The following is an 11,258-nucleotide window of genomic DNA, read 5'->3' as shown; positions in this document are numbered from 1 at the left end:
AATGCATTCCTCAATAGTGGGTTCCCGTGCTTGTGTCTGGATGAGACTTTTAGGTGATCTCAAACTGAGTACCTACACTGACAGCATGCTCTTGGAATCGAGGTACATCTGTTCCCTATTTGTACCAATTTCCCTTTGCCTTCCTTTTTCCTCAAGTCCTTTCAATTGTACATCTAGAATGTTTTTACTTTCCAATTTCCTTTCTTTTTACTGGCGCTGCTATGACCTAAATGTGTTGGAAGCGCCGTAAAACCCTTTAAAACAAAACACAAACTCCGGGTTCAAATAACCTTTCCAGGCAACCGGGTGGTAATTAATCTCTTGGAGGATTATTTATTTGTTATTTATTTGTTTATTTATTTATTTTATCATTTTAAGAATGTTATATCCATCCTAGCAGTCGTGTAGGTTATTTGCAAACACGAGTACGTCGGTCCTAGTTAAAAGATTCGTAAAATTGGAATTTCTCTTTACAGCTCAGCTTAAATTCATATTGAAAAGAACAAAAATGATTGAAAAAGCTGCATCCTTTGCAAATGCGGTGTGCTAGACCTATATATGATTACAAAAGGCAATGTAAACTAAGGAAAACAACAATTAGACTAAATCGCCTAGATATAGAGCATTGAGACAAACCAACGTGAAATTATTTATTTAAATAAAATTAGATCTACGCGTACGCGCGTCGAGATAAACCACAGAACTTATTCAAACATATTGGCATTTTGGCATGTTGAAGATAAAAATTACCGGCAAGTATTTTAGTTTCGACAAAATGTCGGTCTATTTCCGGTTCCTTCCGCAGTAAGATCAACAAAGTTTGGTGTACTTCGGGATCTGTGCCAAGTGCCAAGTTAACACAGACGATAGGATTTTTAACAACGAATGGCAATGGTGGAGCTTAATAATAGAATGATGGCTTAAACAAAACAAAATTTTCATTATCTTGAGGTGAGTGATTAATCCATTTTATATATTTTTTGTCATTAGTTAGATCAACTTCGTAAAATATTTAGATGGCAATTCAATTCACTCCAAGGCCAATCCCCCAACAAAGTTAACAAAGTAAAGTGAAAAAAGCCCAAGTCACAGTCACAGTTACTCCTCCCAAATGAATGATTCTCAAGTTTAAATAATATGATTTCCAGATAGATTTACTGACTAGAAAGTTTTGCCTCAATATCATTCATTCATTCATCATAATCATAACCATAGTCCAAGAAGTCATAATCCGTAATCATCATCATAATTATCATCATAATCATAAGCATAAATCATGTTGTTATTAAAAGTCTTTCACTTCGAAGTGGTAATTCGGACTCGAGTCTGAATAATCTCCCGTGGCTATTAGGACTCAAACTCTGTGTGTGCGACAGCGGGGGAGGACGACACATTGTGGGCAGTCAGTAGGCAGAGTGTGGAAGTAATAAAGAACACTGTATCCCCAGACACCTGTCTGGGGATAATAAAAATTCGTTATCCCCAGACACCTGTCTGGGGATAACGAATTTTAATTATCCCCAGACGCATATTTGAAACTCCGCTCTTTTAAACAATTATCCACATTCCAGAATATGGAATGTTTCCAAATGCACATAGAAATAAGGAAAGTTAATAAAATATCTATAAAAACATAAAATTAACCAACATTAAAATCAGTTGTTACTACATATATACACAATATGCGTCGACTTCGAAGTGGGTGTCATGGCCGAATGGTTTAGTCGTCTGCCCTGGAAGTTTGACCAGAATCGACGTTGTGGGTTCGAATCCTGAACGTCACTTTTTTTTTTTGTTTTTTTTTTAAATTCCGTCTTCTTTTTACAGAATGTTGAAAGGGATAAATGTCCCATCCATCCTCCCCCCCCCTCTTTTTTTAAAATATTAAACTCTCTCTCTCTCTCTCTCTCTCTCTCTCTCTCTCTCTCTCTCTCTCTCTCTCTCTTGGTTTTTTTTTCCTAGTTTCTAGCAAGTATATTCGTCCCCACTCCGATCTCAAATAGTGTCTAAAAAGAATAAATAATTAAAAAACAAACAAACAGAAATATTCAGAGAGCGACCAAATGGTCAGATAGAGGATAGATATTATAATAATAATAATATAATAATAATAATAATAATAATAATAATAATAATAATAATAATAATAATAATAATAACAATTATAATGCTAATAGTAATAATAATAATAATAATAATAATAATAATAATAATGATAATAGTGTGATAATAAGAGTATTTATAATAAAAATAATATTATTATTGATAATAATATAATAATGATAATGATGGTAATAGTAATAATAATAACAATTATTACAATTATTATTATTATTATTATTATTATTATTATTATTATTAATATTATATATTGACCAAAAAAAAACAATAATAGATCTAGACCAAATTAAATAATGAAATAATATTATCGGAGAAATAAAAAATTCAACTGATTAAAAAAACTCTTGCTCGAAAGTGAAAACAATGAACATCAATTGGGAAGAAAGAAAGAAAAAGTAAAAAAAAAAAAGGGTGTGTGTGTGAGGGGGTGGGGGGGGGGGGGGGGGGGTCGCGACTTGTTCGAATCTATGCAGCTAAAAGGAGTAAAATGAAAGGTGGCCTAACCCACTGAGCTGTCTATCCACACCGAATCGGAATATCTTAAATTCATATATGAGCTAAACATATTTCCACCATTTTTGCTTCCTTGTTTTGGTAGTTATTTTCATCTCTGATTCGAGTAAAAATATGTTGTGATACTAAATTATATTGTCTTGTGCGAAGAAGACAGGAAAATAACAGGTGTCGGTTTTCGGCTTTGGGGCGAACAACGCCATGGCCTAGGAATTCGTCCGCGAAATAAAAAATGATTCCCGGTCATCCCCAAAATTGTGGCCAGAATGAGCAAATTATAGAAACAAGAGAATATCAATAAAGTTAACAGGTAGGTAGGTAGTGAAAATTTAAATGGTTGGTGGACTATGAACAGATTTGATGATTAACAACTTTCTTCCTGGTTGAAAATAAAAAGTCGAATTGCCAGTTTGACGTTTTCAGATCAAAGTAACTAAAGAAATTTCATTGATCCATTTGCTTTAAAATAATTCTTTTAAAGAGCTGGATTTGACATTTGATCACTATTTACTTTCTTCTTGTGTTAAATATCACTTGATATATTAACTGTTTTGGGACACAACCACTAGTATTTTTTCCAGAATATTTGGTATTTTTCACGCCTAGTTTGGCATTTTGCATAAAATCTTTCTGCCCACTTGCTACATGCGTCTGGGGATAACAAATTTTCTTTATCCCCAGACACCTGTCTGGGGATAACAAAAATTGGTTATTCCCAGACACCTGTCTGGGGATAACGAATTTTCATTATCCCCAGACAGGCGTCTGGGAATAATGACAGCCAATAAAGAAATAGAAAAACTTTTGAAAAAGGGTTAAAGTTAAAGAAATTCTGTTTTGCCCATAATCTCACTCTCACTGACTCAGCTCATACCCCTATTTGGACCGTAGAAGGATTGCTGCTTGTCTCACACTATCAGATTATGTAATTTTGAAATTATTTATTTTTGTCCTGATTTTATTTGGACATCATAGTGTTATAGTGTTAGAAATTCTTTTCATTTATATACGGTTACTTTGACTTTGACTGACTCTTGCGACTTTTGAAGAGTTTTAGCTCTTTTCTTTTAATTTCTATACCTACAGACTTTCAATTGATCAATGATTTTGTCTTGTCAAATAAAGCAGGTTTAGACTACCTTTTGATAGTTACTAAAATCGTAATTTTGATTTGCATTTATTTTATGTACCTAATTATCAAAATATTAAAAAAACCCCAACATATATACTGCCATGGGAGACTATTCAGACTGAGTCCAAATAATCTGTTGATTGCCAATGCACTTTGGAATTTGATTCCAAATAGCCACAGGAGACTATTCAGTTCAGACTTGAGTCCGAATAGCTACAGCTTTAACTTTCATAAAAGTATGAGTATGAGTAACTTGAGTAATGAGTATGTATGATAAACTTACTTTCTTTACCATACCATCTACATCATACTATACTATATTGATACGAGGCAAATTTTTCTTGGAATCCCAAATTAAACTGCCGACTGGTGATGGTGATTGGTGGTGGGCTGTTATTGAAGTGGTTGAGTTTGAGGAGTTAGTTCTCAACCTACCAGTAACAGTAACTGTCAGCATCATTCATCAGTGATGCCAAACGTCCGGTTTCACCGGAAAAAAAACTCTGGTCTGGAGCAAAATATTCCGGGTTCCGGACAACCTCCGTCAGATTTCGGTGAGGTCAGTTTGTAATATCCCCCTCTGTAACCACCACATCACCATCACTGCCACTAGTATTACAACCATCATCACTACCACTATTACTGCAACCACCACCACATCATCATCACTTCCACTACTACTACAACCACCACCACATCATCATCACTACCACTACTACTACAACCACCACCACTACATCATCATTTTTACCACAACTACTACTACAACCACCACCACATTATCATCACTACCACTACCACAACTACCATCACTATTACAACCACCACCACCACATCATCATCACTACCACTACTACTACAACCACCACTACCACATCATCATCACGACTTCTACTACAACAACCACCACCACATCATCACCGTTACCACTACTACTACAACCACCACCACCACCACATCGTCATTACCACTACTACTACAACCACCACCACCACCACCACATCGTCATTACCACTACTACTACAACCACCACCACCACATCATTATCACACCCACTAAAACTACTACAATCACCACCACATCATTATCACAACCACTAAAACTAAAACTACTACAATCACCACCACGTCATCATCACTACCATTTGTACTACAACCACCACCACCACATTATCACTACCACTACTACTGCAACCACCACCACCTCATCATCGTCACTGCAACTACCACTACTACTACAACCACCACTACAACATCAACATCACTACCACCACTACAACATCACTGCCACTACTACTACAATCACCACCACCACATCATCATTACCACTACTACTGCAACCACCACCACCACATCATTATCACATCCACTAAAACTACTACAATCACCACCACATCATTATCACAACCACTAAAACTACTACAATCACCACCACATCATCATCACTACCATTTGTACTACAACCACCACCACCACATTATCACTACCACTACTACTGCAACAACCACCACCTCATCATCGTCACTGCAACTACCACTACTACTACAACCACCACTACAACAACATCACTACCACCACTACTACAACCACCACCACAACATCATCACTGCAACTACCACTACTACTACCAGGCCTGTAAATCTTCCGTCTATTGTCGGATTTCCGACAGTACGATTTTGCTCTTAAGTGCTAATATTTAAAAAAAAAAAGAATAATAGTAAAGATAATTCGTAACGTCAAAGAACAGAACCAATGAAAAAGAAAATAAAAGACTTTTATTTCGTTCCTCGGAAAAAATAGATTTTATTCCGTTTCAAATGCCGACTTAAAAACAAAAAACAAAAAAAACTTTTCATTTGTCGCATCAAAGGCAAAACAAAACTTGCCATCTATCAGATAGCTATAATATTATCATGCCACCTACACGCTCCGCTAGACGTGGATGTATTCAATGTCTGGCTACTGTGCCACAGCCAGCGAGAGTGGGTCGCGAAGTTCGCGCGAGTCGCCTTCACACACACACACACACCTAGTCAGTAAATAACGCATGCACAGAAGTGTGTCGAACTGGACCAGAAGGTTTTTGTTCTCTCTATTTTGCTACCGACACACATGCATATCTCTGGTTCTTCTTTCTCAGTCTCTATATTTTTTTTTTGTTCCGTCCTGATGTGAGACGGAAAAAAAAATGCGAATTAGTTATTAAGTTAAAAATTAATCCAAATAAACGAAAGAATCAGCGTAAACATTTAATACACACATGAGGGAAGATACGCAGCTTCCTGTGTCAAGCACGAGATACAATCCTTCAAAAGGGTAGGAATTGTTCTCTTCCTTTCATTTACAACTAACTCAGACCTGGGCCCTCAAATAATTGGGATTTTTTTTTGGTACCACAAAATAAGGACCTCGTTATAAATAAGTAGGGGAAAGTGACATGATTTGACTAGTCAATTGACGTGTCATATCTGTGTTGTGTCCATATTTTTGTCCTGTTGTGTCTTTTTTCACCAACCATCTGTACTACAACCACCACGACAACATCATCATCACTACCACCACTACTACTACTACTTCCACTACCACATCATCATCACTACCATTTGTACTACAACCACCTATCTATCTATCTATTTATCTGTATATTCTACTTTACTATCACATTGCTAGCCAGCCGTTCGTCTTTTCTGTTTGTATTTCCTTCGCGAAGATTCGACCGCCGCTCATTCAACAACACCCCCCCCCCCCCCACCCCCTTCTTCCGTGACTTTTTCACCTCGCCTCCTCCACCGCCCCCTACTGTTCCACTACGGCTTTCTACTACTCTTTCCTACTCACTTCATCATCTCTTTCAACTACTACTACTACTACTACTACTACTACTACTACTACTACTACTACTACTACTACTACTGCTACTGCTACTACTACTACTGCTACTACTACTACTATGTCTTTTATCTTCCAATATTTTCTGGTAGGTTCTGTTCCCTCATCGCTGACCTTTTCTTATCAATCGAATCACCCCCCTGGGGCACCCAACCCTCTACCCACGCCACGCTAACATTTCATTCATACTCATACTCCAACCAACATTGAGTACAACCACCATTGAGTACAGACGACAAAAGTTTTTTTTGCATTATATTTTATTTGTTTTCCACGTTTATTTATGTATTGTTGTGCTGACGAAGGGTTTGCTCCCGAAACGTCCATTGTCTGTTTTGTTCCCATACGAAGCCTCTCCATTTTCACTCTTTCGTTAGCAAATGTATAGTTAAGAGTTTTGGGAAATGACATGTTTTGTCTCGTAAATCATCTCTGTTATGTACTGTATTATGTTTTGTTTGCATATTATATATGATTTGTAACCATTTGAGTATCTTCCTTTTTTAGTTGGGACCTGTGCTTGTGTCTGGATAATACATGTAGGTGATCTCAAAATAAGTACTTTGATAGTGTGCTCTTGGAATCTTCATCTGTTTCCTATTTCAACAAATTCCCCTTTTTCTTACCTTTTCTTAGGTGCTTTAATTGTAATTCTAGAACTTTTTACTTTCCCGTTTTCTTCCTTTTTACTGGCGCTGATATGACCTAAATTTGTTGCAAGCGCGTTAAAATCCTTAAAAATAAACAACAATGACTACTTTTAGTAGTAGTCGTCGTTGTTGTAGTAGTAGTCGTCGTCGTCGTTGTAGTAGTAGTAGTTGTAGCGGAGGTAGGAGTCATAGTAGTAATGATACTGGTACCACTACTACTACTACTACTACTACTACTACTACTACTACTACTACTACTACTACTACTACTACTACTACTATTACTACTACTACTACTACTACTACTATTACTACTACTACTACTACTACTACTACTACTACTACTACTACTACTACTACTACTACTACTGCTACTACTACTACTCTACTACTACTACTACTACTACAAGTATACTGTTGCTTCTGCTGCTGCTACTGCCACTGATGATTATACTAATACCGACATCCCTTATATTTTGTGTTTATTTCCAATTCCATTGTATTTATTTTCCAACAATAGTCTACACTTTATTTTATTTCACTTTCTATACTGCATTACACAGTTCCTCCTCGCCTCCCCTCTTTTGACTTAATTGCGTACCTTTTATAAATTTCTATTGCTCAATTTTAATTCGTGCTTCCTTACAAAGTAGCATACTATTTCCTGCCCATCAATGTTATTGTTTATTCATCTTAACAACGTCTCTACCACATTATCTCATTCGTCTGTAGTGTTTCATTCGTCCTGTTTTGTTGATAAAATGGAAACCCGAAACGTCCATTTCATCTGATGTCATCTATTAAATTGAAGCTTACATTCAATTTCACATTGTTTTTTATTTCTTCGAACTTCGAGCAGCAACATTTACATCAATAAAGGGTTAAAGACATCAATAATTGCAGGTTAAATCTTGACATGACTGTTCAAATATTTTAATTCATTGTCGAATCATTCTATTACTTGGGGTACATTGGAGTAATAATAGCAAATAAAACAATCTTTCTCCGATATTTAAGATATTAATTAATAAATAAATGAATGAAACAAAACATCAACACTAGCAAGAATACAACATACATTAACTCATACACTCGCACAGTTTCTACATTTTCTGACTCACTTTAAGAATTCGAAATTTAATTTTCTTAAATTTAAATATGAAAATTAAAATCTAAAGATAAATTTTTCAAAAATAAACATATCTGGCTAAGTACAGCTGTAGCCAAAGCATTTACATTTTTTACCACCTCCATCCTATCTAACATTTGCTTCTCCATCATTGTTTTTGAAACCCTATCATATCTTTAGACGATGACCATGGTAAATATTATCTCATACCATAATCTCTAACACTACGATTCGTATTAATTAAAAGTTCACTTTGAAAAATGCGACTTTCATTGTAAATTAGATTTTAAAAGATTTTTTAAAGTGATGACTTGTGAGGTTATGTGGTCTAGTGGTATGACACTCGCTTTCGGAACGGAAGCTCCTGTGTTTGAGCCTCGCTCTGCGCATAGTTGAGTCCTTGGAAAAAGCTCATTTCTCACATTCTCTCACCATATTCGAGTGTAAAATTAGTACAGAGCCTCTGTTGTCTCTGTTCGAAAATAAATTGTAATTTCGCCTATCAGGCGTCATGTCACATCCTGCATGTTAAATGTTTCTGCTGGCCAGGGACCCCTTGTAAAATGCTTTGAGCATGTTGGGTAGATTTATTTTAGTTTTATATATGAATATTGTGCTATTCATCCTGTGTGGTAAGATAAGAGAGGGGTACAGTATCAGTAGTTTAGCTAAAAATGGATGTTTTAGATGATGGTCACTCGGGTTTAAAAGTAGTGTTGGTGTCATGCTTTAAGTTAATGATTAAGTAAAATTATAGTTTTGAAATTGATTGGAATGTCAGAAAAACAAACAAACAAACAAACAACAAAACTCGTTTGAACATTAGACTGGCGTTAAAAAATTAATGCTTTTTGTATGCAAACTCCGCACCAATCTCATTGCTTTTGTTTGCAGTCAAAAGAGGCCTCGGAACAAGTGTTTTTTTTCCCCTCTTATATATGAGTTACTGCCAATTCTCAACCCCTAGACGTTGCTATGTTTTTTTTTTAATTTTTGTTTTAATTATTGACCACACACACAGGACAAAGATTATTGAAATTATCGATTTGAATTTTTTTTTTTAAATTAGTCATTATGAAATAAATCACCCGTTGTAAAGAGTTGTAGAAACATTGAGGGAGTAGAAAGTAGCAGAGAATTTTAGTCCATATGAAAATAAAAAAGCTTTTGTAAAATCATAACTTTTCGTGAACTAAGTAAATATGACAAATTCAAAGCTGACCTAATTTTGACGTTATATTGCACTTGGCGATTTTCTAGCAATACTAATATTATTATTGCACAGATAAAATTAAAAGCAGAGGGACTGTTTTGTTATTGGGCCTATGTAGACATACATTCATTATAGGATCGGGTTTACTTATGAATTGAAGTAAGGTAGTTTATCTTAAGTATTTGTTGTTGTTATAATTATGATGCTTAATTAAGTTGAGTTCATGAATATAATATTGCTTGAGTCTGATTTGGGACTTAAAACTTAAAGGTGATGTCAAAATTAGGCACGTTGGTAGATTTGGCAACAAAGTCGTCTTTTATTCTATTTGAACCCCTTGTCTTACTTTTTTCTTCTTTGGCGCTTTTTGCTTCAAATCTACAGCCTTCCACCGATCATCTCCCCTTTTTATTGGCGCTGAAATGACCTGTACGTGCACAAGTTCCGTATCAAACCCCCCCCCCCCCCCTCCCCCTTTTCAAGGAAAAAAAAACAAACAAAAAACACTCACACAAAACAAACAAACAAAAACAATTAAAACAGTTCAAAACATCAAACAAAAAGTATCTATGTAAAAAATAAAAAGGACCCAACTTTCGTAAAACTCGTTTCAACCAAGCACAATTTGTGTTGTTGATCGTGCTATCACCCGCTGCAGTGATGCACTTTTGACCAGACCTTGAACGAAAACGATATTTTAAAAGCACTTATGATACTTTAGATCATCTTGAGGTTCAAAGTTCATCAATGGTCATACCGACTTGACCGTATTACGTTATTATTAGCAAAGAGTAAACACAAAATTGTACATGATAACAAAGACATCTTGTTATTGATGACAGCGTATGACATAATTTGTCAGTCATTGTATTGTGGATTGTAATCAGCTGACTGACAGATACATTTCAATGGTGAATTACAAAACTAGTATTTAATAATATATTATGTCACTATCTGTCTGAAGAATAAGAAACTAGAGTATACGGTGGTTATGGTCTTAATTAAGTAAATGAAGATCTAATAGAGGGTCTTTAAAAACAAAGACAAAAATAACGCCAAAATAGAAAAGCATACTGAAAATGCAGAAGCCATTAAAAAAAAAAAAAAAAGAGCTCTTCGTATCTCGATATCCACCAAAATGTACTCAAAGCGCTTTACAGGACTCCCAAGTCAACATCAACTCTTATCATTATGGAGACTTGTTTACTGTATTGCGTTTCTGGAAAAAATAACAAATTCCGACAAAGACACAGTTGATTCCGGCCAGGAACGCTTTTTAGACCTGGTTAGGGCGAGTAAATGTGTGTTTTTTAAAAAAAAATGGGACCCGGGGTTACGTTTAAATAATTTATTGTTGAGAATAAATAACGGTTCTTAAATTGATAAATAACAATGACAAAATTCATTTCTGGTCATTTAGACGCAATAATAAATGGGACGCGTATTCTAAAATTTGGCCAGAAAACTCGTCCTTCAAATATCGATCGATTTAAATGACCCCCTTTTTGGCAAAAAAACAAAAAAAAACAAACAAAAACAACAAACAAACAAAAAACAACTCTCAAACCTGAAAAGTTGCGAGGTGTTGATTTAAGTCCCAATGGATCATATT

At 35.4% G+C, this 11,258-nt stretch overlaps 1 protein-coding gene across 1 annotated transcript in view; it reads left to right on the top strand.

Moving 5' to 3' along the window:
• The first annotated feature begins 801 nt into the window (after positions 1-801).
• LOC144965079 (BTB/POZ domain-containing protein 6-B-like) overlaps positions 802-11,258 on the top strand; it is a 30,145-nt gene continuing 19,688 nt past the window's right edge. The window contains exon 1 of the mRNA XM_078899993.1: positions 802-951. The gene's annotated coding sequence lies outside the window, so the exon portion shown is untranslated. The remainder of the gene's footprint in view (positions 952-11,258) is intronic.

This window comes from Berghia stephanieae, chromosome 2 (genome assembly GCF_034508935.2).
Source record: "Berghia stephanieae isolate SIO BIC M18660-M18661 chromosome 2, UCSD_Bste_1.3, whole genome shotgun sequence".
NCBI lineage: Eukaryota > Metazoa > Mollusca > Gastropoda > Nudibranchia > Aeolidiidae > Berghia > Berghia stephanieae.
This window is presented reverse-complemented; position numbering and strand designations above follow the sequence as displayed.